Source organism: Sinohyriopsis cumingii, chromosome 10 (assembly GCF_028554795.1).
Source record: "Sinohyriopsis cumingii isolate HCF-2022 chromosome 10, ASM2855479v2, whole genome shotgun sequence".
Taxonomy (NCBI): Eukaryota; Metazoa; Mollusca; class Bivalvia; order Unionida; family Unionidae; genus Sinohyriopsis; species Sinohyriopsis cumingii.
The window spans coordinates 25,956,738-25,984,293 of NC_142970.1; the positions used below are offsets into that span (position 1 = coordinate 25,956,738).

At 35.5% G+C, this 27,556-nt stretch overlaps 1 long non-coding RNA gene and 1 pseudogene across 1 annotated transcript; both read right to left on the bottom strand.

Moving 5' to 3' along the window:
* Positions 1–22,945, bottom strand: part of LOC149789775 (uncharacterized) — a 64,161-nt pseudogene extending 41,216 nt beyond the window's left edge.
* LOC149789777 (uncharacterized) lies at positions 422–6,558 on the bottom strand. The gene is made up of 3 exons (XR_016423722.1): positions 6,455–6,558; positions 4,644–4,736; positions 422–593 (listed from the first exon to the last, which is right to left on the bottom strand). It is a non-coding gene; the product is annotated as an uncharacterized LOC149789777 (long non-coding RNA).
* Positions 22,946–27,556: the final 4,611 nt, after the last annotated feature.

Genomic DNA, 27,556 nt, shown 5'->3' on the forward strand with positions numbered 1-27,556 from the left:
ACTTTGAAAGTGCCTTCCTGGGTCCCATGTATGATTTAATGGAATAGCAACTAATCTGGCTGCCATCATTTAAGTTTAATCAGCAATCAGAAGTAATCTGTAATATGCTTTTTAAATTTCTTTTATTTTTTTACCAAGCTGAAATAATAAGCAACATCTTAACCATTACTCAATAACACAATCATGTAAAATACAGTTGGAGCAGATGCCTTTGCTAAACAACAAAGGTAAACAATAATGAAAAGTGGAGCTCTTTTAATTGCTCTTGCAACAGAGCAAAATTTTAACATGAGTAAACCAGTACTGATTTGTATGAGTAAAATCATGGAAACAGCAGAAAGTCTGGTCAGAAATGTACACCCCTTTCAGTATTACTGTATGCTGAGTTAAGCAATACAAATAATATGTTTACTAATAATTGGTGATTCTTGATAATTTGTGCTGTTGAAGACTGACAAATTCTGCTTGTGCTCTGACAGACGAGGCAGAGGTTGCATTCTCTGTGTAAATCTGCAATCTGTAGTAGGTACATGGATTTCAGTGGAGCATAACCTTGTTCTTCTCAATCACGAGAATGACATTCATCACTGGATCTAAAAGATAAACCTACAATATTTAATGACAAATAATGCACTTAGCAGCCAGAAGGAATCATTAATCCATAAGCAACTTTCACTGTATTACTTGCAATATTTCCAAGACAGAAGAATACATTTTCAAAGAATCCGTGAACTTGAACGTTTTAGCACATGTTTATCCACTAGGGTCCGCATTTGGAGGGTCTTTTATACGTAGGGGTAATTTTACAATTAATACTATGGACAACATAAGTATGTCACAAACAGTTTCATCTCCTATAAAGAAAAGGAGAGTTAAATACGATAGTGACACAGATCTCTAATTACCAATGAATAATCTAAAGCAAGATATTACTCTTCGTTACAGCTTGTACTAAGTTTAACTACAGTAGAGCTGAGTAGCCAGTATCGTTTCATTATTTACAATATAACTTTTCAAAATTGAAACTGATGAAAATGAAAGTTTCTTGTAATAAATATTAGTTATTTATTGTCAATTTCATATAACATCCATATATTAAATGTAATAATACCTGATTACTATGTGACGTTTTATGTTATTTTTCTTTGCTCATGCTAATAACCTGTGTAACTGGGATGCAATGGTCACACCACAGCCTTCATTAACATATTTGCATTAATGAGCCACATGTAAACATTTGCACATGAACTATATTACACTAGTGAAGAGTGGCTGAGTGGTCTAAAGCGCTCTCCATTACGGATCACTGCCATCTCACCTCTGTGTGTGTGGGTTCGAGTCTCGGATTCAGCCAATGTGGGTATGCGGGAAAGCTTGCCAGTAGCTTCTCGTGGGTCGGTGGTTCTTTCTATGGGTTTTCCCTGGTTCTTCCTCCACCATTAATACTGGCCGCCATGTATAGCCTATCATGTGCTGAAAAATGGCGTTAAACCCTACAACAAAAACAACAACAACAACACTAGTGAAGAGTTCTTTTTGCTTTAAAGGAAAATATTGGGTGAGATAAATAATATACGTTGGGGTTTGGACTCCCCAATGTAACCCTTTGACTGCGATTTACTTGTCTTGATTAAAACCATAACATAGATTTTATATGTATTTCCCAGAAAGGAGGAATAGACAGGTGAAAATAATGAGAACGAAGTAAGAATTATTTTTATTTAGCAAACAGAAAATGAATTTCTTTTTTACTGAATTTCTATGAAGGAATGAATCAATTTAAAAGATTTTTTCCATATCATTCCAGAATAGTTTTCCTTTTAAAAATATCGTATTTAAAAAAAGTTATGGCAATTAACATTTCAGATGAAATGTTACTATTAGGAATTGTTATGTTAATAGATTTAGGTGTGGATCTCATCAAGAAAAGGAAAAACATTTTTTTCTGCAGTATAATTGCAGCAACTTTTTTTCTTCACTTTTGGAAACATTTTGGTGAAATCTTTAACAGTTATAGAGCTTAGTGAACTGTATCAAAGTGTGTTGAAAAATCAATTTTATGCTGCCAAATAATAATATAAAGATCATGAAATTAATATGTCACTCTTTAAATGACTAGCAAACAATTCATACAGTGACAATAGTATTAATATTTGTACGTAAGAGCATGGAAGCATTATGGCAGTTTCACTTTCATTTAGCTATGCAACTCAATCAACAGTTTGTTATTCATAAATACTTATAGCTACCATATTTACCGTATATGTTGAGACACCATAAATTAATTCTGAATGTACATTTTTGTGCACTGTATGTTCTGGGACACATTGTTTCTTTTCCAGTCTTAAGTTGTGGGCACGTTTTAAATCATTTGAAAATTACATGTCGGAAAATGCACTCCAACTTAAATTTTTATTTAAAAAATTATAGAACTGTACTTTTGTTTAATCCATTGCAGCATCATCTCAACAACCCAACCCTTCTCCTGCACATATATGATCCATTCCTTCAGTGCATGAATATCTTTTTAGTTTTGTCATACAGTGAAAATGTATTGTTGGACACAACACATCTCCTAATAAGCGGAAACTGCATGGACTAGAGTCATTTTATTTAAGATCTGCACCAGTCATGCTAATTCTCACACTTTCAACCACCACCTTATTGACAGTCCATCCAGGAATGAGATCAAACCACACTGGAATTTCATCCATGTTAATGATCATATTGTCTGCAAAATCATCTACTCTTCTGGGCTTCATGAATTCATCAAATGATTTTATTTTCTCCAAATCATCTAGGTGACCCTAGATCATCGATGTCCATGCATGAAGTACTATATTATGTCACTTTAGAAATTGTTTCATTATTTCAATTTATTTCCAAAATTCCTGTGAAAACTGGTCAAATAGAAGTAAAGTAGTTTCCTTATGTGGGCCGACTTTGTGTGTGTGTGTGTGTGTGTGTGTGTGCGTGTGTGTGTATGTGTTATATATATATATATATATATATATATATATATATATATATATATATATATAAAATCAGAACACTTAAAAGAATCCAAAGTCGGCTTGCTTTGGAAAAAATAACCTTTATATTGATATCCTTTAAAAAATAATCGGCTTAAAAGTATCAAAAGTTGGCTTCCAAGGTCAGCTTGCTTTGCAACAAAAAAATAACCTTTGTCTTCAATATCCTGCTGGCAAAATGACAAATAATGATTTTTATTTGCAAGATACTGCCATATAATTGAACTGGATATAATTTGAATTTGATTTGACTTGAATTTTTTTATATACGTAGCTTTACCAATTTTTCAGTCATATCGCTACGATGTCTGCAATGTGGCAGTTTATAGTGATGTTAACACTGGGGCATCATGCCGCAGACATGTAGCATGATGTCCCACCCAGTCACATTATCCTGACACCAGGCCGACCAGTCCTAACACTAACCTCTTAATGCTGAGCGCCAAGCGAGGCAGGAACTGGATATAATACAATCCTGGTTATTTTGTACATAACACTGTGTCATGGGTGAATGGCACATACCTTCAAGCAATCATTCATGTCTCTGCTGCATATTTGGAGTGTGTGGATACATTTTCTTTAATGCTCATGATGGAAAAAAGAGAGGACTAAGTGATAACAATACAATGCTAATTGATAACAATACAATGTTAATTTCTTTCATTTTATTATCAAATAAGTGTTTTGTTTATCAATTTTAATGCAACATGGGGGTACAAATTAAACACAAATTTATTTCATTTTTTAAGTTTTGGAACATATGACCTAGGTGTAAAAAAGTTTCACCATAAGTTCTAGTACATGAAAAAATTTGTATCCAATATATACAGTTATTATTAATAGGCAAGTAGCACTAATTTATAGTAATATTGATAGACAATGAAGCCTCTACACTAACAATAATGTATAAGTTCAAAATAGATCATCCATTTATTAGAACCACCATAATTTTCTCTCTAAATTGCTGCGAAATGTAGTAGATTGTTCATATGTTAGTTTAATTATCTGATTATATAATACAGAGAAAAAAATATCTCATAAATATATACCTTGAAATGAAGCAACATTGAACACTGATAAACTGAACTAATTTTTTTCAGCAGCTTAAACTATACAAATTGATGTTAAAATAGTAAACTAAGTCAAAGTACTGTCAACAATGCTCATTACATTGCTATTGAGACAAATGATGCCTCTAACTTGTATAATCTAAATTCAGATCAAAACTTGCTTTAACTGCATTCAAATACATGAAATTGGAGTATTATCCATACAACTGAACCGGAATGATTGCAGTGAAAGTGTGTAGTATCCAGTGTGCTCAAGAAACAAAAATCTTAACATCCAAATCAACATTTGTCGGGGGCCCCTGAGTGGCCGAGTGGTCTAAAGCACTCTCCGTTACAGATCACTGCCATCTCACCTCTGTCTGCGTGGGTTCGAGTATCAGATTCGGCCAATGTGGGTATGTGAGAAAGTTTTCCGGGGATTTCCCGGGTTCTTCCTCCACCATTAATACTGGCCGCCATGTATAGCCTATCGTGTGCTGAAAAATGGCATTAAACCGTACAACAACAACATCAACAACATTCGTCATTCTGATTAACTTACCCAAAAAATCTAATGTAATCTGGTAACGCAGCATTTCCCTTTACCTTTGATGATGTAATCCTTCTGGAATTGCCCACTGCCTTTATTGGATCACTGAACAAATGAAAGAAAAAGAAACATTTTGCATTAGATGTCTGAACACCTTGTATACCACTGATGGAAACAAAAAGGAATCAAAACATACCAATCTTACATAATTTATTTCACCAACAGAAAGCAGAGGTCACATTTAATTGCATAAAGTGGTACTAAGTCTATTTGTAACTATCAGAAAATCTAGGTGATTAATATTTACATCTGAGTTAACATTAAGTCAGTACTCAGAATTTAGTACCTACCTTTCTTAACGTATACCCCCCCCACTGGCTCAACAGTGTAATCATATTGTTTGTTTATTGACTGGTCTGTGTGTGAGACTTGGATTTTTAACGTAGCTTTAACAATTTTTCAGTCATATCGCTACAATGTCTGCAGTGTGGCAGTTTAAAGTGATGTCTAGCACTGGGGCATCATGATACAGACATGTAGCATGATGTCCCACCCAGTCACATTATCCTGACACCAGGCATACCAGTCCTAACATTAACCTCCTAATGCTGAGCGCCAAGCGAGGCAGATGTTAGTACCATTTTTGCAAGTCTTTATTATTACTCGGCTGGGGATCGAACACACGGATTCCCGCATCCGAGGCGGACGCTCTAACCACTAGGCCACGAAGCGGTTTGTTTACTGACTGGAAGGCATTTTAGTTACTCTTTGTAACAGTGTCGCTTAGTACAGTTGTCTAAGTTAGAAGCTGTGCACAGTCAGTGATAAAGCATCTTTCTGAATCAAAGCTGTGTTGCTACATGAAGTTTTATCACAATACTTTGTGCTTTGATTTCATCTGGGACTTATTACAATATTATCTATTTCTAAGCTTTCTGGACATAGGACGAAAGAGTTCTTTGTCTCTGGTAGAATTAACACATGATATATTTTCTTGACTGGCAATTGTAAGATTATTTGTTAGATGTTAATATTTTGGGATACATCATACAAAGTTGTTTTTCAGTTTGGCCAGTGCCTGTGAACTCTCTCTCTCTCTCTCTCTCTCTCTCTCTCTCTCTCTCTCTCTGTGTACTTATTACCTACAATGTAAAATTGCTTTCACTCCGAACTTTAGGGAAAAGTTTGCTCTACTTGTGATACAGAGACTATCAATATACTAGAACAGCAGTAGTTAAAAGCAACAACGGTTTATAAACATTCAAGCTCATCAGCTTACCCATCATGTAAAGCTGAGTATTAAATGATACTAAATCATCACTACGAATATCCCACCCAATAAAGATTAAAATTAATACTACATATAATAATACAATACGTGTGCAATAACTTATATTTACATGCGAACAATTCAAAGTGAAATATCTAAGACATAATGGAATTAATGTGTTTAATCTAGAAAAATTATTAATTGTTGCTCACAGAAGGTTAAACCATTTAGTGTATTGAAGTAATCACAAAAATATTGCACATTTTTCATGTTAATGTTAAAAATAATACATAATTCAAGATGCCGATCCATAGCTTAAGGAACGGAAAATGTACCATTTTTTATGACAAATTAAAATGTTCCCACTCTATTACAAAATATATTATATTTCCCTTTCACACATTAATGTATAGCATATATGTTATGAGATGTGGCAGACAACTTTAGATAGCTTTTTATGTCTCATGCAGAATATGGGATAGTCAGTCACACCCATACTTCTAGTATGGATGCTTATACAAGTAATCTATGATATATCAAATGGAAAATATACCTTTGTAGCATCACATTTCTCAGCTTGTCCTTAGCCGCTGACTCATCTACACACCTTTATCAGAGGAATGGTCATGTGAAAATCTTTTCGACTATCAGATGATAAGGCCCATTAAAAAAGTCCATATAATTACCAAAATCAGCTGAAATCTACACTAATCTGCAAACAAAGTTAACAAAAAAAAAGAGAAAAAAGTTACAATGAAGAATTATATTTCAAGCACAAATGAACTATAATGACATTATGGTCAGCTATTAAAACATTTCATCGATCCAACAACTTTACCCATGAACAGTTACGCTGGCAATAATAATATTCTGATATGATGTTAAGGGTTGTCCATAAAGCACGTATGCAAACAATTGGTGATATTTTTTTACCCCTTTCCCATTACTCATTGCAAATCATACATTTTGTATCCACCCTTGTGTAAGTACATTGCTGAGTCACCACCCCCTTTCCAAGAATAGATGGGACAATTGAATTTTAAAAGATGAAGTTATTAGTAGTCATTAAAAATAAGCAGCGGTTTAAATTAATGCCATGTAAAACAAACTTTGAAAATGAAAGCAGGAAAGTATTGACATTAACTATAATAGTGATACAAAGGTTGAATTTTACAGAAGTCGTAACCAATGCTTTTCTACATGAAATGTAAATATTTATATCTAATAATAGTTTTAAACAAGTGACAGCAGCTAATTTTTAGTTGACCTTAACTTTAATAGTCAAATATCAGACAGTGACTAAAATTTTTATATCAACTTTGGAAAATTGGAATATTATCAGCCTTATCATCATTTGGAATGACTGGACCTCAAATTTTTATCATCAGCTTCGATATCATCAAAATCATGAACCATAACAGTTCTTTTCTCAGGTGACAATTTTTGTAAGGTGTGTGCGATCATGTGACATTTCATGATGGCTTAGGATGAGTAATTAATTTAAGACATGCTTCTGAATCTCACTTTTATAAAAGTAAAGGACAATAGGTGTCAGAAAGGCAATCAATGTGCCTATCGAAGTACAATACTGTCCCAGTCTGGCAAGGTATGGCTTCACAAATTCGCATGAGGCACCAGGGTCTGGAATGCATAGTCTGTCGGAATCATGAGATAAAATAACTGATCATGCCAGAAAATGAAGAGGAAAAAATTTCTGCAAAGTGCACCATGTGCAATAAAAGTACAACATATCACACTTCATAATTCTAAGCAGATATTGACTCTGCCTGACATGGCATACCAGCCACTTTGCATCTAACTCATCTGCTAGTTATGTTTCTGACTTGACTAGTCTTCATAAACATCACAGTTATCAAGGAATATTGACCCCTATCGCTGCAGAACATACTTAGCAGTTACCCTGCCACATACACAGGTTAATGCTTTTTGAAATTTTTTCAACACCTCCCACCTCCACTCAATGAATACATACTTTATGCTCGACCTATTAGTGTCACAGAAAAAATAAAGTGACAGAATGAACTAATCATGTCACTATCACAAAATTTACCAGTACATACATTATATAATATACAGGTGACCGCCCCAGTGGCCTAGTGGTTAGAGCGTCCGCCTCGGATGTGGAAGGTTGTGGATTCAAACCACAACTGAGTCATACCAAAGGCTTCAAAAAATGGTAATAACAGCTGCCTTGCTTGGTGCTCAGTATCAAGAGGTTATTGTTAGGACTGGTCGGCCTGGTGTCAGGATAATGTGACTGGGTCGAAGATGATGCTGCATGTCTGGGAATGATAAACCAGTGCCAGACATCATTATAAGCTGTCACTGCAGACATTACAGTGATATGACTTAAACTGTTTTAAAGCTATGTTAAAAATCTAAATCACATACTATAATATACAGGCAAATGTACATTTATATGGACAAGGTATTCGTAAAACTCGAACAGTACTGATTGTTATTGTCACCAGATATGGATATGCACTGACAAAGTTATCATTCAACTTAATGCATCTGTTGAACAGACTTCTGATGTTAATGATCAGCTGACTGTAAAATATCAATATGATTACCATCAAGGTTGTAAAATGTTTGTTTTAGGAGATTTTTGGATGGATTTTGGTACGTATAGGATATGGGAAGATATGGACCAGAATATAGACCCAGCAAAGTCTTTACAACTTCTAAGGTAACATACGTTTGAGTGATGAAGCTGCATAATGTATATTTATCATTTAAGCAGACCAAAAAGGGTCTTAAAACTTGTGTAGTTATGTCACAAAATTTATGAGACTCAGTCAATTCAGTTTTTGATTTAAAATGATTAAAATTCGAATTATTTGTTTCCTTTTGTTTTGATTTTCTGTTGTCTACTATACATGAGTGCTTTGATATTTCAGGTCATAAAGTCTGCAATCAGCAAGTAAGTTAATAAAAACAATGACCCTCAAGATATAATTTAAGTCTGTTGTTGTCATCTGTATTAAAATGAATTTATTTTCCACTATAAATCAGATGGCTGTGGGAAACAAACAATAAACAGACGTTATGTAAAGTCCTAGTTGTGAAAGGGGAGTTACTCTGATATTGCAGTAAGACCAGCAACAAAAAATATAATCTGATAATGGCATATACTTGTATTAATGTTGGAAATTTAATGTATCATTGTGTTGCACAAAGTGTAATCAACTTGAAAAATGGATGCTACTTCTATGGTACTCATTATGCCACCTGTGCCCTACAGCAAGAGAAACTTATAAGAAAGAATTAAAGAAATGCATTTGTAAATAACCACCCACAATGACTAGAGTTGCTCTGTGATTGTTGCTGAGAATGAACAATCAATATGAGGATGAAAGTACATATCAACCTAAGACTGTTTGAACAACAACCGGTGTTCCAATGGAAAGTAATAAATCGTGTACAATGCAGCTTTCAAGTCAACGCCTGTTAAATGCGAAAGCCACCAAAAAACGACATTAACATGCTTCACATTTTGATTCTTATTTGCTACCATAGATTCGATCTCCTAGTCCTTGACCATCACAGTAATCATATGATCTAACTCTTGTATAACATTATCAGACAACAAACAGGCTAAACATTTTGTTAAAGTGATATAAATTTTAAGAAGATATTGATTCTATCTGAGAACATAGGTTAAGGATATTATTTTGAAACAGTAGTATTCATGGGTTTACTTATCAAATAGTGTACGTGTCAGCTATCCTGACATTTTCCCAAAATAAACTGGTGATTTAGAACTAGTAACCTATGGTCATGTGGTACATATAAGTACACAATATGTGGTGCAATAGATAAAATAAATACCGAAAAGGTAAAAAATATCGAGATACCACAGAACCAGTATCGTCGGAAGCTAGGCCACACCATATTGGTTTTTCCACAGGGGCTCGTATCGTTACTTACAACTGACCTGTCATACATGTACTTATACGATATTTATGTTGTCCAAATATCAAAAATGGGGAGGCAAGGGTCACAGGAAACTCGGACTAATGTACTATATAATAACTACAATATAGCACATGTATAACAGGTCCATTGTAAACAACAATACGAGCCCCTGTGGGTTTTTCAATGATTTTTTTTTTACCAGTCCTCGAAAATTAATAACGGTAATAAACTTAGAAGTGTTTTATTCGGAAAAAAATGTAATTGCCAGTACCCAAATAAAATGTAACTTATTTCTTAGTAACGCTGTCAGTATACATACTACTACGAGTCCTGCCGTGCAGATAAAATAATGCGATCTTATTACTAAACCACGAAAACTGATAACGGTCATAAATGGGTATGAGGCGTACTGTTTCGTTTAATTTCAGTTCTAATTTAAAAACATGTCTATTGAAAAATATAAACGTACAAAGAATTCATAGATACGGTTATAATAATAATAATAATAATAATAAAACTAAAACTACTATTTTGTTGTTGAGTTTAATTATAGTAGCATTCGCACAATTGTGCATGTGCCACTTTTTTCTGACTGCACCGCAGCCTGCTAGTTGTTCCTGGGGAAGGGGATGGTGCCACCTCCCCCAGGCTTTTATGGATTCAAGGAACCCTGATAGTTTGGCAACTACTAGCGAAATAACCTTGCAATTCAACCAATCCACGAAAATTGATAACGCCACCAATGGCGGTCTAATTTCAAATAGTACTTAAAAAATTGTAATAGCAAACAAAATAAAATGCAATTACCAGCTCTGAAATGAAATGTACAATGAATTATTAATAACGGTTAAAGTATATACACTACCGGTCTGATAACATAATACTAAATTTCTAGCAGCACAAGTCTCAACGTCAATGTTATTTCCTAAAAACCACAATGTCCAATGAAAACCATCGTTTCAACAAAGTCATTTGCATATTTGCATAAATGAATATGACTGGTAGGATTTCTCCATTATCCCAAGTGTTTGTACAGAAAAAATCGCAAAAAAAAAAAAAAAAAAAATAATTCTCGGAGGTGACTGTGGTGCCAATACAGCACCCGCGTTACTGCTACTATCCAATTTTTTTTTATCAAGACCTATACGATAACGCAATCGTGGGTCATGTAAATTTATTGTTATAAATCCATGCGGGGTGGACTGAGTCTGACTAAATAAATTTCTAAACTTAATTATGTTCATATCTCCTCTGCACCAAGTATGATGAATATTTCTCAAAGTATGTGTATCAACACCATTAAAGACAGCTAAAATATTGCAGTTATCTCAGATCAGTTTTGATATTTGTTTATTTCGCTGAGTAACACGTATTGCAACTGTGTTTGTCTGTCTACCGCGTGAAAATATTCTAGCAGGATTTGATTTCTTATCCAGCATTACATCGTCGTATACAACTAAATTATCAATAAATCCATCAATATCATCTACAGACGGGGCTTTATTAATATCAGTAATAAATTCAATAACATTATCACCGTTTTCATCCAACAACTTTGCGTTTTCATTAAAGTCTTTAAGTACATTGTAGAATCGCTGATCATCTACAGACGGAACTACTAAATACAACGTGTCCCATTTGAGCCATCTCATTATCAAATGAAGCAGCAGTTGCTTTTAACCACCTCCAGATGGACCTATTATGATCATTCGGACAGAATTTGGTAGCGCTGGATGATGTTTGACCGGTTCTTGCTTTCGTGTCGCCGAAAAATCAATTACATCCATGATGTAGAAATATAATAAATAATATGGATTTATATTGTGTAAAATGCAGGATGCGTACTCCCTATTACAACACAAAATAACTAATCATCGGTTACGGGTAAGTGTGAACAATGTGGTACAAAGAAATTTTAATTTATTTCTAACCCAAACAGTATTTAAAACAAGGGAGGTGATATTGCCGCCCAGTTAACACAGTTACCAGGAACACCATGGGATAAGTACCAAGGAGAAAAACACCTTCCAGGATATAATTACTGTGGTCCTGGTACCAGACATGATATCAGACTCGATAGGCAAAACCAGTTAAGACCTGGTGAGTATCCAGTAAACGCTATTGGTAAAGCGAGTCACGCTCATGATATAGCTCATAAAAGTAAAGATCTCCGGCAGCGACATATCGCAGATGTAAAATTAATTAATGGGCTAAATTCCATATAAAACAAAAAATCTTTCAAAGAATCATTAGCTAATTGGTTGGTGAGATCTTCGATGAAAGGTAAACTAGCATTATGAGCTGGCAAGTAATCATCCGATTATTATCATAATTGAGTCCAAGGGGATATTGGAAAAGTAGAGCAGCGATTAGTAACCTCGCTGAAGCAGCAAATGTTATACGTGCTGCTGCTGAAAAATGGTTAGCACGACAGGCAATATGGCAAATTATCAATCACGGCCTACAACAATTCAGTACGCATATTTTGATGTTAGCATCCCTAATGAAGTTCATCAGGCTGATATGTTATTTTTACCACACGATACTATCAAAAGTGGAAGACGTCGATTAACATATAAATACGAGTTAACTGTCGTTGATGTTGCAAGTAGATATAAAGGAGCAGAGCCACTATCAACAAAGACAGCAATTGAAGTAGCTTCTGCATTTGAACGAATTTATCGACGTGGTGGTCTACGATGGCCACAGCTGCTACGAGTTGATCCTGGCAAAGAATTTCAGGTGAAGTATCATCGTTGATGAAGCAACATAACGTCAAAATACGAGGAGGACATACTGCAATTCATCGTGATCAGTCAATCGTTGAACGATGTAATCGAACGCATGCTGAGAGATTGTTTGGATATCAGTATGCGAAGGAAATAATTCATGACAAAAGATCTCGCGAGTGGGTTGCAAGATTACCAAGTGTGATAGCTGCATTAAATAATGAAATTATTCGAAGAACTGCCACGAAACCCATCAATGCAATTACAAAAAAAAAAAAAAAAAAAAAAACAAACAAAAAAAATAACAAACATATGCCCGTACAACGACGTGATTTTACAAAACAACTAGTATTAGGTAATACGACTGTAAGATATTTATAGGAATCTGGTAAATTTGAAGATGGTAAAAAAAGAGCGACTGGTCCTATCTGGAGTATTAAAGCACTTAAAATCTTCAGCGTGGCAAGTTCCACAGGTAGACCCGCAATCTGCAGATTAGATTCAACTGCTCCTGAACGTGGATTTACATGTGAACAATTACAAATAATTCCTGAATACCCAAACTTACCACCACGATCACTTATCTATCACCCCTACTTCGATTACACTCAAGGCAGGTTAGCATCATATTTTCACGTGCATGACCAGGACTACTATCTTTTCTATCCGAGGTAAATTCTCTTGGATCAGTATTTAAATATCGCCAGAACATTACTGTATTACAACTTGCACAATGATTATTCTGCTGTTATCTCAGTGATATGATAAATTCAATATTGAGATCGAAGTCTCTCTTTTTTTTGTCACTTTGTTGATAAGCAGCTAATTTTTCCTTACCATATGGCTGTCAGTAACATCATCAATGTTTTCTGTCTATGATAATTCTCCGCAGTTGAGATATTCGTCTGACTTGAGACACTGCGAGATAAACTACGTTTGACCATCCGACACGATGATCAACAATCCAAACTCGCGTATCAGAAATAGTTAACCCCTGAGATGAGTGAATTGTCACTGCGTATCCTAACGTCGACGAAGATTTGTCAATGGATAACGCGTTCTCAGCAACATTGACAGGAACCAACGTATATCAATGTTGATATTCTGTCGTCGTGTATCAGCTTGTCTATAACACAATAGAGAACGGAGTTCTGAATACTTTTTTTTATGCAACTGAAATAACCGCTCTTGAAGTGTATCACGGACTATCTTTCTACTTGCCACTATTAAATCATTTGGTCTCCACATTTGCAAAAACATCCTTCATAGAAGTTTCTGAAATTATTTCACGCATTAGTTCACACTGAAAATTATTTTTGGTTGCAGTCTGATTAATTTCTTAAACTCCTTTAATTCTGGATCTATATATATCATCAATTACTTCTTCATAATAATCTACAAAATTCTTTAGCCATTCGTGTGGAGATGGCCCAACAAAGGGCGGTGGTTGATCATGATCGCAGCACATGATCACAGCTGTATTTTTCAGTAACAGCCAATTTGTAATGCATCCTTAGATACAGTGCATACTTCATCCCAAAGAGTGATCCATGGAATATATTTCTCGCCCATTCGGTGAGGAGTCCATGCGTCTCCCTTCCATCTAAAAAAGCTATTAAAGTACATGATCGCACTTCTCGTTGTTTCATTTCTCTTGCGAGTCTTTGTGTAAGTGTTAAAACAACCATATCATCCGAACTCTGTCTAAATAATTCGATCGCTCGAGATGTTTTACCAGAACCTCCCGATCCGTTTAGATAGACCGCCTTGTGTCTGGATACTGGATCATACACAGACGGTGCAGATGATAATTCTGATATCTGATTATTTTTGTAATGAATATCTTTGATTTCAACAACTGCGGGTTCAGAATAATTATATAACATTTCTTGTTTTATCCTTCATTTACCACACGATGCATCAGTGGTTATAAATTGTGTCAGTAATTCTGAATATTTTCTTTCGATACAAAGCACATCCGTTGCAACTCTGACTGCAGTGGTGGGGAACCTATTTATCATCGATAATACATTTATCGAAACATAAGCGAGCATTGAGGATATTAAATGAGTAAACTGAGGTGACTCACCATCAATATAACCAACAACTGTACCTAATCGTGTTCCGTTAGACAAGTAAGCGTTTTTGCGATTTACAAATATATTTCTCTTCGTTGCATCAGCAATTAAAAAATCGAGTTCAACATCGTCTATGATCAATCGTGTATAATGTCGTTTAGGGTCATATGCCCTGCCTTGAGTAAATTTACCGATTATTCTTCTACCGAGATCTTTTGCGGTTTTATTTTCATCAACAGAACTCTGTTGTGGTGGTAACCAAACTTCGGTCTAGGGACGGTATGATATAATTCACTTACAATCAACGATATCAATATCGCTGAAACGAGCATATATCGCAATAAAACTATTGGTGCCCAACGTTTTTCTGAAAAGTGCCTACCAAACCAAACATAAAAGATCGGATGAAGACCCTTAGCAAACTCAAATGATACGATACGAGCGAATACAGTCAGGGTAAAATCGGGTAGTGGTCCGTTTATCGATACTCTTGTCATCTCGTTTGTGGGGTGTCCATATCTTTTAAAATATCCGGAACATTCTCGTAACCAAGAAAACTTCCCGGATAACACGCGATCATAACAATCGAGATAACTTCGTTGCGGTCATACTTAGTATTCCACAATCCACCGTGTCCGTATTCATAGCAACTTAATTTCACGTCTTCGAGAAATTTAAATCGTGTTGGCTTCCACGAATTTTTCTCTCTTGCAATGTGAGCAGCAACTGACGGAACGGTGAAACAATTATTCAGTAATTGTTCAGTAATCTCTGTTGAATATTTCTGCCCAAGATTTTTCATTTCTTCAGGAAGAGACTCTTTACGATGTATTTTGCCGTTAGGTCGTACAAATTGATCATATTTTCGTCATCTGAACTCTTAAATAGTCATAATGATACAGGATCGTTTTTACTTCTTTCGTGAATAAAATCAAACATATTTCCTCCAGAGTCTTTCCCTGGGTAAAATCTTACAGTCCGATCTCGTGTAGATATTGTTACTGCCCTAGTCCACGCGTGCGCATTATGATCAATAATTTCAATTGGAGCTCCCTTCGACTCATTCTTTGATTCGTATAAAATCTCTTCGGTAATAGTTTTTAATTTTATTCGAAATTTTAATTTACTTCCTAACTCGGCGAAATCATTTATTGTAGCTCCGGTATCCTTAACTAAATCAACCCATTTGTTTATTTTTTCACGTCGTAGATTAGTTAACCCATTTCTACGCATCGCGTTTGTAAAATGTTCGATTGTTCGTTCGGCTACACAATTTAGTCTTGACGAAGTCAACGATGACAATCTCATTAGCGCAAGATCATTAATGTTGGGGTTATTATTTAGCTAATAAATTCCATATATAACCGAGATCATAGGATACGCTCGACCGAAATATGGTCTGTCAATACCAGCCAACACTGAGGGGAAGAGTATTACAGTCATAGATTCATATACGAGACTTTTCACGGGGTGGTAAAATCAACGGATATAACTATGCCGCGGATATTTAACGTGGTTGATAGAGTTATCGTTGTCCATTGATTTTATCAAGGGGAGATAGACTTCACAATACTTGTAAATAAAGATTTTTATGTCATTGTAGCCGCCGCGATCATACAATTTAAATGTCTAAGTGATAATTGACATAACACATTAAAGACAACTTTTCACTTACATTTCTTCTCCTTTCTCCATGGAATGATGCGATCGTTTCATCTTGACTGCAAAAAGTCAAATGACTACATTTTAAATGATATGGGTCCCAATATCAATGTCAGACCAGTGTCTTCCTTATATAAAGGGTCAGTGACTTCCCTTCCAGTTATTATTTCACTCTCAAATCTACCAGAACTATGGAAGAGTCAACACATATCGAACTTCTGATAAGAGCTTTGCAAGGTATCATATGAAAGTCTTCTTGAGGCAAGCCGACGGACTACTCACTCTCCTTTCTAGATATAAGTCAAGATACTTGTTATATCTGCAAGAAGAAAGTGCATTGGGCTACATAATGTCCAGAGAGTCAAAGAAGCAAAACAGATGTCAAAAGAGACAAAAGTCAAGATACATGTTATCATTTTCAAGAAAAAGGACCATGGTCTTCAGAATGCCCTAAGAAACAACAGGAGCAAGAGAAAGAGAGGAGTTCCGAACAGGAAGAAGAGGCACCCTCCCAAAAGGAAGAACCCAGACACGTCCAGAGAGAGAAGAAGAAAAGAAAAAAAAACGTGAAGAAGGGAGAAAATCCATTAAATCCCAATTAAAATCTGTCAATTCTGGAAGTAGAAGCGCTTTGACGTTTGTAGCCACTACTATGCCGACGCCGTTCATCTCTATGGCCTGTGCATCCAAATTCATCATCTTCTTAGTTTCCATCATGTTTGAAAACTATGTCACTGTGCACAGAAGGCTAGGGCATCTATATAGGGAATGTGATGTCACGGACGTATCTCTTCGAACTGAAAGAGAGACTGCGCTGTGACTGAATTTTGTAATACGTACTGGGATTGGTGAAAAAACTCAATCCTTTTCGATGCGCTCTGCCACTATAAATAACCCCGGACGGCGGATCACTTCATTCCCTTCACCTATTCTAGTGGACTAATATCGAATCATCTACTCTCGCATCGTCAATGCTGTTCTATACGGACTTACCCATGTATGTCAAATAATCATGGACAATCATCCGGATCACCAATACAAGCATTTGGAAAAGAAGGATCTATGTGGAGAGACAAGGCCGTTTAATGGGAGTCATCATCTACGGTCCCGAAGTCAGAATAAGTTTTAGGAAGAGAAGACCTAAGTGATGCCCTCTACGTTGACAAAATGGTCTTAACAAACAACAACAACAAAAAAGGGCCCTTTTTTGTGCCACTCGTGTGCCTCTAAAAGATTAGCTTTCTTGCCTAACACATTTTAGTCAATTTTATATTTTATCTTTGCCTCCAAAAACATTTACTCTCTTGCCTAAAAAATTAGTTTAGTCGGTTTTATAGTTTAGGTTTTGATAGACTGATGTTCATCAGTCTATGTATGTATTATGACTATGTTTACTTAGAGTATGACGTAGTCAAGTAAGACCCTTGCAACATTGTTACCCATTTCCAGTACCATGACGTCACCTTACCTGTTCCAGTCCTATTAAACCCAACTTGCCGTTGTCCATAAACGGCCCCAATATTTCCCATGTTAAATTCACATTGTCCATAAACAGTCCCAATCGGGTCTGAAAAACCTTGTCCATAAACAGCCCCAAGTGGGTTTGTAATTTTCCCTTTGTCTGTAAACATCCACACCCTCTTCACTACTAATCGTTCTACCTTAAATATTTTCAGCATGTTCTTTTTATGTTTTCTTAATTTATGGTGTTTGTTTTTGTAATCATAGCATTATATATGTTTTTATGTTATAGGTGTTCTCTAATGTTGTAAAGCGCTTAGAGCTTCTAAAGATTAGGCGCAATACAAAGTCCTCATTATTACTATTATTATTGCAGAGCTATATCTGGCATCTTTCTTGTAATACCACCATTTTGGTGCATCTTAAATGACCATGATGCTGCAGAGCTCATAAGTAGGTTACAGCCTCATCACACCTACAAGCGGGATTGGGGCTGAAAGAGTTAAATATCTTCTGATTGGTTATCCTACCATTTAACAAGTGTGACAGACTTTGACTGTGTTGTGACAGTATTTCATCAGACTTTGACTGTGTTGTGACAGTATTTCATCAGACTTTGACTGTGTTGTGACAGTATTTCATCAGACTTTCACTGTTGTTCAGCTTAATAACCATTAGGTTTTGAGAGGTCTAGCAGATATTTTAAAAATAGAAGTCCCACCAGCAATTGTTGCAGTCCCCTCCCAGAAAACTATGCAAATTACAAGAACTATTGGTTACCATTCAGTTAAATTTCTACATTCTTTATACACACTGACATAGCTCTTGTTTGTCCATCAGAGTGAGTCTGAATTTTGGCAATCAAAGGAAGGTCTTAATGAAAGCACTAAGCTAGGCATCACACACTTCTTACACTTGGCTACTGTCCCATCCAAACTATCAGTTCTAACAACTTGTCACTCTCCTGAAAATTACTACTATCTTTGTCAGTTTGCCTTTGAACACCAAAATACTCATTCAAGTCTAAGTCTCAACATGTCTTGATTCCGAGGTAATGTGCACTCCTTATTCGGCTACACTCAGAAATGAACACAGTAAAGAAAGCTAAAGTTGTTTATTTGATACACTGTTATAAATGACCAAATATATATCCTTCTTCTTTCTGCCTCTGAATTCAATCACTGTAAACTATCAGTACATTTTCCCACCCAGCTGCCAGTCAAAGCCATTCATCTTGCCACCCAGCTATTACAGCATGTTCATTATGTACTCTTATAATGGCGACATGTAAATGGGGGGAGTAGACTTTGAGCCACTAAATTATGTCATTGTGAATATCAGCATAGCTAACTCATCAACACTTTTCCTACACAGCATGTGGCTCAAGCATGACTGGTTTGCCTTTGAATTTTGCTGCCCACCTATTAAATGCATGCAAAGGCTCCTGCCTAATTGTTTTTCTGCATCCCCAATAAAAAATTTGTATCCAAATATGCATGATTAGGCGCTTCTGAAATCTCTGTGTAATTATAATATTTATTTATTGTAAAGCAGAAATGGCTACTAACGTCATGCTTAATTGGTAAGCTTGAAGAAACATAACCATTTTATACATATTTTATATCTAAAATATATGAGTATAAAAGACATCTATGCTACTCAGTAAGTTCAATTCAGCACTAAATATATAAATAGATACTTCAGACCAGAATAATGACAGACAGAATAAAAGGATAATAAATCATCACACTTACCTATATCGCATATGAAATGCTGCCATTTCCCGCATATATTACAAGACAAAGCAAGTTGGCGAGGCCAGACATGACTATTGTATTTTACACAAGGATAAATCACCATTGTCACAGTTAACACAGTTCAGTTATTATTATACCAAAATATATCCAAGCGAAATGTCACTAAAAACTGTATTTACTATAAATTAATATATAATTTACACCCAAGTAATTGTATACCAAACATATTTATTAAAGCTTAGGATAAACCTGGCATGTAATGAAAATTATCAGCTCATTTATACAAATTTACAACAAGTGGTACATTATTTTTCATACCTATTTCATACCTATTTCTTTTCATTCAAATTAGTGTGCATTTATTAACTTAATAAAAGTCACAGCTGAGATATTTTTGGCTATTTTGCGGTTTGTTTTAATTCTTGAAGACATCAATGAATAACTGTGATTAGTGGACATGAATACCAGTAGTGTGCCATTTATTGTTTAAAAATTTCTGAGTTTTTTTTAATACAAATTTAAATTCTGTGGTAAATTTGATTTCTTTTTATTCAAGTTAGTGTGCATTTATTAGCTTAATAAAAGTGACTTTGATTTAATTAACTGCTGACATCTTTTTGGGCAACTTAGCATTGTGCTGGTATCTTCTTTAATTGCAGACTTGGGGTCTAAATTTCTTGGGAATATTCTTGGGTTCTAAATGTCTTGCTCCCTTTCTCAAGAAATTGTGCTCAGTAACTTGGCATTTCAAATTGTTGCACCATTTCTTGAGAAATTGCAATGGTTGTTGGCTCCAATTTGGAATAGGCCATTTCCCGAAAACTAAATGCAGCAACTTGGAATTTCAAATTATGATAGGTATTAATTGCCGTAGTGTGTTTGTAGGTGTGTTGTGTACTTTGAAATTACATTATGTATAAGAATAAAGAGTCTGTGTAATTACTAATCTGTTATTTAATTATTTCATATTAGTTTTTAAGAATATATATATATATATATATATATATATATATATATATATATATATATATATATATATATAAATATAATTCTTCATCCACCCTGGGGCAATTTCTCAATATACGTTGGGGCAAGTTCTCTATGGGGCAATTTCACAAAAGGTATTGGTTCTAAATGGGGTGTGTTCTCCATGTGCTTCATCTAAAGTTCCACTACATACTACTAGGCCTAACCAAGCCACACAAAGTCTGATTTAGTCTAACATAGTCTGACTACTACATACTACTAGGCCTAACCAAGCCACACAAAGTCTGATGAAGTCTAACATAGTCTGACTAATACATACTACTAGGCCTAACAAAGCCACACAAAGTCTGATGAAGTCTAACATAGTCTGACTAAAACATACTACTAGGCCTAACAAAGCCACACAAAGTCTGATAAAGTCTAACATAGTCTGACTACTACATACTACTAGGCTTAACAAAGCCACACAAAGTCTGATTTAGTCTAACATAGTCTGACTACTACATACTACTAGGTCTATCCAAGCCACACAAAGTCTGATGAAGTCTAACATAGTCTGACTAATACATACTACTAGGCCTAACAAAGCCACACAAAGTCTGATGAAGTCTAATATAGTCTGACTACTACATACTACTAGGCCTAACAAAGCCACACAAAGTCTGATAAAGTCTAACATAGTCTAACCAAGTCATGTGAAGTTAACAAAGAAAAGATTACAATGTATTTACATCGTAATGATACTAATGAACAAAAGTCAGACCAAATCAGTTTGAAATGATTGCTTTTATTTTAAAATAATTGGATTAAAACACGTTTAAAAAATACTATATCTTTGGGGTTTTTCATTAAGTTCCCAAACATATGTTGCCAACCATTTTACTTATACAATCTTTCTTCTGTATGAATCCTCATGTGAAGTTTTAAATCTCCACTTTGAGTAAACATTTTATCACACATTTCGCACTTATATGGTTTTTCACCAGTGTGAATTCTCATGTGCAGCTTTAAATGTCCATTCCGATTAAATATTTTATCACACACTTCACACTTGAATGGTTTTTCCTCGGTATGGATCATCATGTGCTGTTTTAAAGGTCCACTCTGAGTAAACATTTTATCACACACTTTACACTTGAATGGTTTTTCTCCAGTATGAATCCTCATGTGCAATTTTAGGACTCCACTATAATTAAACATTTTATCACACATTTTACACTTGAACGTTTTCTCTCCATTATGAATTCTCATGTGAAGTTTTAAATATCCATACCGACTGAATATTTTATCACAAACTTCACACTTAAATGGTTTTTCTCCAGTATGAATCCTAATGTGAAGATTTAAATCACCATTCTGACTAAACAATTTATCACACATTTCACACTTATATGGTTTTTCACCAGTGTGAATCCTCACATGCAACTTTAAATGTCCATTCCGATTAAACATTTTATCACACACCTCACACTTGAATGGTTTTTCTCCAGTATGGATCATCATATGCTGTTTTAAAGCTCCACTCTGATTAAACATTTTATCACACACTTCACACTTAAATGGCTTTTCTCCAGTGTGAATCCTCATGTGCTGCCGTAAAGTTCCAGTCCCCTTAAATTTTTTATCACATACTTCACACTTGAATGGTTTTTCTCCTGTATGGATCATCATGTGCTGTTTTAAAGCTCCACTCTGATTAAACATTTTATCACACACCTCACATTTAAATGGCTTTTCTCCAGTGTGAATCCTCATGTGCTGCCGTAAATGTCCACTCCGCTTAAACAATTTATCACACACTTTACACTTTAATAGTTTTTCTCCACTTTGGCTCATCGTGTGCTGTTCTAAAACGCCATTATAATTAAACATTTTATCACTATTTCACACTTATATGGTTTTTCTTCAATATGCATCTTTATATTCAGTTTCAAATCTCCATTCTGATTAAACAGTCTATTTCCCACTTATACGGTTTTTCTCCAATATCACATATGACACCAAACTTAAATTGTCTTTCACCATTATGGGTTTTCATCTGCAACTTCAAATCTCACTCCTGTTCCAAGTCACACATTACAAACTTAAATGGTTTTCTCCTGGATCACGTGGATGTATCATCAGTTTTAGATCTCCATTCTGACTAAACATTCCATCATACAGTTTTCACTTATATGGTTTTTCTCCATTCTTCTTCTCCTCCCGCTTTAAACGTCCTCTCTGATTAAATGAAGTATCTCAACACTTCACACTTAGGCCATGAACAGTTTTTTTCTCTGTAGTATCTAGCATTCTGTGCTTCTGTAGTGTTCAACGTAGATCAAACACATTTTACACTTTAGGATTAAATGATCATGATTGGGTATTTATGGATGTGTAAATTTTACCAAATCACTCACAAAATCAAGTCTGAAGGCCTTATGTAAACTTTGTGAGTGATTAGGTAAAATGTACCAATCGATACATACCCAGCCATGATCATTTAATCCTTATAATTCCGACTTACTTCGTTTCTAACATCAGATCAGCGGATTTAAACAACGAAACATTCACTTTTATGTACATCGAAGCTTTCTGTCATTAGCCTCTTAACTGCGATAGAATACATAGCCCTATCTTCGCCAGCCAAGATTCATCGATCGACTCTTTATACTGTGATATGGGGTAGAATGTCATAGCGAGTCATGCTAGTGATATACTGTTAAAATCATCATTTTAATATATAAAAAATGGTTGTTGCGGTTAAACTTTTTTTTTAAATTATGCTTGCGTGTGGCACGTGTTGTTATAACAACGTCGTTGTGTCTTTCTACACATTTCGATTTTTCAAAAGCAAAATCGTGTATATTTTTAGTGACATCTCTTAGTTGACATATGACACTGACCTTTAATAACCGCTGCTGTAACATTCTGTCGAGGTGAAATGCAATAATTTCCAACGATTAGCTTCTAAAACCTTAATTATGCCTTCTTCGGCAAAAAGGGTGATTATTGGAATGCAGGAAGGTCTGTGCAATTACATTGTTTTAACTTCTAGTGGTCGATTTTAAGCTGTGGCTTGTCATTTTAATCAGAAATCACAGGAGTGGGTGGGTGGAGCTTGTTGTTATTATTATTAGGGCGCAAGGCGTTGATATGGATAAAACTTCAAAGCAAATGATCTGGTAACAGGAAACCAATAGTCCGCAGAATTTATCGATGTGTAAAAAATTTCAGATCAGTGTCACGTGACTGTTTACATCCAATCAAAACGCAGAAAACGCAGTCAATTTATATAAAAAAATGGAACTATTATAGGATTAAATGATCAAGGCTGGGTATTTATCGATGTGTAAATTTTACCTGATCACTCACAAAGTAAATAAAGCCCAAAGAATTGATCGATGTGTAAAAAATTTCAGATCAATATCACGTGACCGTTTACATCCAATCAAAACATAGAAAACGCAGTCAATTCATAAAAATTGGAATCATTAGCATATATTCCATGTGCTCATTCAACTTTAAATGTTACGGACATGACCGGTCAGTTTATAATAAGCCTAGTAATCCGTCAAGTCCGTACTAGTTATGGAAGAGTCCATTTTCGATACAGGAGTATCGATCCTGATCGGAATTGTAGTGTGCCAAGAGGAAGAGGGAAAGATAAAAAATATAAAAAAAATGGTAGAAAAATCATCTAAAGACAATGGCCTAAAAATAATGTAATTAGTATTTCAATATAATGAGATACATAGTAATGTGCTTTGTAAGTAGTTAAGTGGGGCACCCTAGGGACAATGGGACTTAGCATTAAAAAGACCCCTGGGCAACTCTAGGGACAATGGAAATTTAACATGGAGAAAAATCGTGGGCAACTCTAGGGACAATGGGAATTTAACATAGAGTTTGGGTCTGTCTAGGGACAAGGGAAATTAACATGGGAATAGAGTTTGGGCTTGACTAGGGACAAGGGGAATTGAATATGGGATTTTTTTTTAAAAAAAAGTTTTTTTAAATTTAAATTTAAATTTAAATTGAAAAAAGGGTAGGCAATTGAAAGGCTATCTCTTTTTCGAGAAATATGGCTGGCCCTGAAAAGGGCCTTTGGGTTTTTCTTCTTCTTCTTCTGCTTCTAATTTCTTCTTTTCCTCCACCAACTTCTTATTTTCTCTCCTACACTCTTTCTCTTCTTTTCTTTCTTTTTTTCTCCTCCTCTTCTTTCTTCTTGTCTTCCTCCTCTTCTCATTTTCTTCTTCTTTTTCAATTTTTTCGTTCCATTTGCGTATTCTTATCCTTTCCTCTTCATCCTCCTTCTCCTCCTTTATCTCTTTCATGACACTACATATCTTGTCCTTTATCTTTCTTAAATTATTAATTTCCATCTTTACACGATGGGGACTATAGGAATAGTGGTCTTCAACTAGTCTTATTAACATCTGCTCCATCATTCCTAAATTGTCTACAACGTCTTGCAATGTTTGCATCTTGTCCATTTGGTTAGAAGCCATCTTCTTTGTAGAATGGTTCGAATGACGAACGTGGTGGGTTCTTATAGTGAAAGCGCGGACGTGAAGGAAAACATCCCCCTAAAAACGTAAAATTGATCTTACCTAGATCATGACGGAACAACGCGCGGACGTGAAGGAAAACATCCCCCTACTTTCTCATTTCATATAATGAAACCAAAACCATACTCTCCACATACGCTAAGAAACAATAAATAAACCCATAATCTACTATTCACACAAACATACCTGAGCTCTTACAAACACTAATACACAAACACATACCCTCACATTTTTTAAAAAAAGAGTCAGTGTTTATATTCACACTACTCTACTTACACACATTGGCAAATTAATAGTTATTTCTTTTCTAGAGTATTGGGTAGCCCTGAAAAGGGCTGTTTTTTTTTTTTTTTTTGAACTCCAGATGCACCTATCTAATGGTTGCACCTTCCTGGCCTGGCGCCACACACGCATCTTCTTCCCCAGTCTCCTTTCACCTTTCTTCTGGGGAGCGCAGAGGGAGGATGATTCGCTTCAACACCCCAATCCTCTGTCTCGGGAATATTGTACGACATCATCTCTTCTAATTTCTTTTCCTCCTCTTCCCTCTGTCTTCTCTCCTCCTCTTCGTTCTTCATTCTTTCCTCTTCTACTATAGCCTCCGCGGCCAGTTCATTTAACAGGCGCCTGACATATTCCAGATGTATCTGGAGTTCAAGAAGTTTGCTTATTTTGCTATTCATTCTTGTGTTGATCAATCAACAAGGGTAGCTAGACTGCCCAGCGAGTTTCAATTTATAGTGAAAGCGCGGACGTGATGGAAAACATCCCCCTAAAAACATAAAATTGATCTTACCTAGATCATGACCCAAAACAACAACGCGCCGACCTAAAAGAAACACTCACTCACTTTTTTATGCTACCCATCACAATTTTAAAAATTTTTATTAACCACTTCAATAGACTATCCACATACGCAAAGCAATCCAATCTAACATCAAATATACACCTCAAACACCAAAAAAGACATCATTTTAATCTACTATCCATACCAACGTACTTGAGCACTTACAAACACAAACACACTAACACACAAACACATGCCCTCACATTTTTTTAAAAAAGAGTTAGTGTTTATTTTCACACTACTCTACCTACACACATTGGCAAATTTATTGTTATTTCTTTTCTAGAGTATTGGGGTAGCCCTGAAAAGGGCTGGTTTTTTTTTTGTTTGCTATGGCATTCTTTTTTAGTTTCTAAGAATGCGATGTCCTCTGAGGATAGACTTTCTGGCGATAGGTCTGCTTCTTCGGAAAGAGAAGAAGAACTCTTTGGTGTCGATACGACAATCGACAAAGCCTCTGTCAGCTTCAGGTTGCTGCTGCTGTTGTTGTTGCTGCTGTTGCTGCTGTCTCTGAAGTCTGTACTTCTCTGTCCATTCTTCTTTTTCCCTGTTCATTTCTTCTCTGAAGAGCTCTTCTATCAGGTCTTCAGTGACTTTTAACATTCTCACATTCTCTATTTCTTCTGGCTTCGGTATCAGACTGTGTCTGACCCTATGTAAATTCACGTAGGCGTCGTTGAGCTTAGCTAGTTTGGAGCACATCTTCGTAGGAGGATGAGTCGACAATGGATGGTTAGACTGGAAACAACCCCGGTTCTTAAAGTCAAAGCGCGGACGTGAAGGAAAACATCCCCCACACGGTTTTCGAGCCGCAACGTTCAGTGAGTGTCATGAGAGGGATAGTAAGAAATGAAAGAGCATCAATCCAACATTCTTATACCTAAACAAAAGACAAAGGCATTTTTTTCAAAAAACTATTTTTTATTCAAAAATCACTTAACACTAACCAACAACAACTATAACATTTTTAACAATAAGCCAACAATATAACATCAAACGTTTTTTTCAAATTACAAACATTTTTTCTCAATTGACAATCTACTTTGAACAGGGCTGACAACGTTGTGAATGAAATTGTGATTTCCACTGTTGGAAATCATTAGGCCATTGATGGACACTACGTTTCCTAGCTTGAGACAAAAGATAAGCATAATGGTCACAAAACCATCGATCTACTTTCACATCGTTTCTAGTAGAAGAACGAGGATCAAAATGAGTCACTAAATGTTCTAAGGAATAGCCCAGGCTGCGATGATGCAGAAAATACACACAGTACTGTCCACACACCAAGGAATCTGTGCCTTGTAATTTCACATTATTGAATCGGGTGGTTTGAGCATTTCTTCTCATAAAGTCGATGATATCGTCTTCCAAAGGGGGCAATCCGTACGAATCGAAATATTCCACACATCCTTCTTGAGGAAAGTAGACGGCTACCCAGTGGGTTCCTGGGAGATGACTGTCGTCCGTGTTGATCGCGTAAGCTTGATGGTCTTTAGGTTTGCGATGAGGGAGTTCATCTTTAGCACAGACGACAGGATTCCAAGAAGCCGTATACGAACTGTGGTTCAAAAGGTAATAAAGTTCCCAGGTATCCATTGATTTGTTTGTGTGGTTTTCTTCTTCTTCACAGGTAATAATAAGT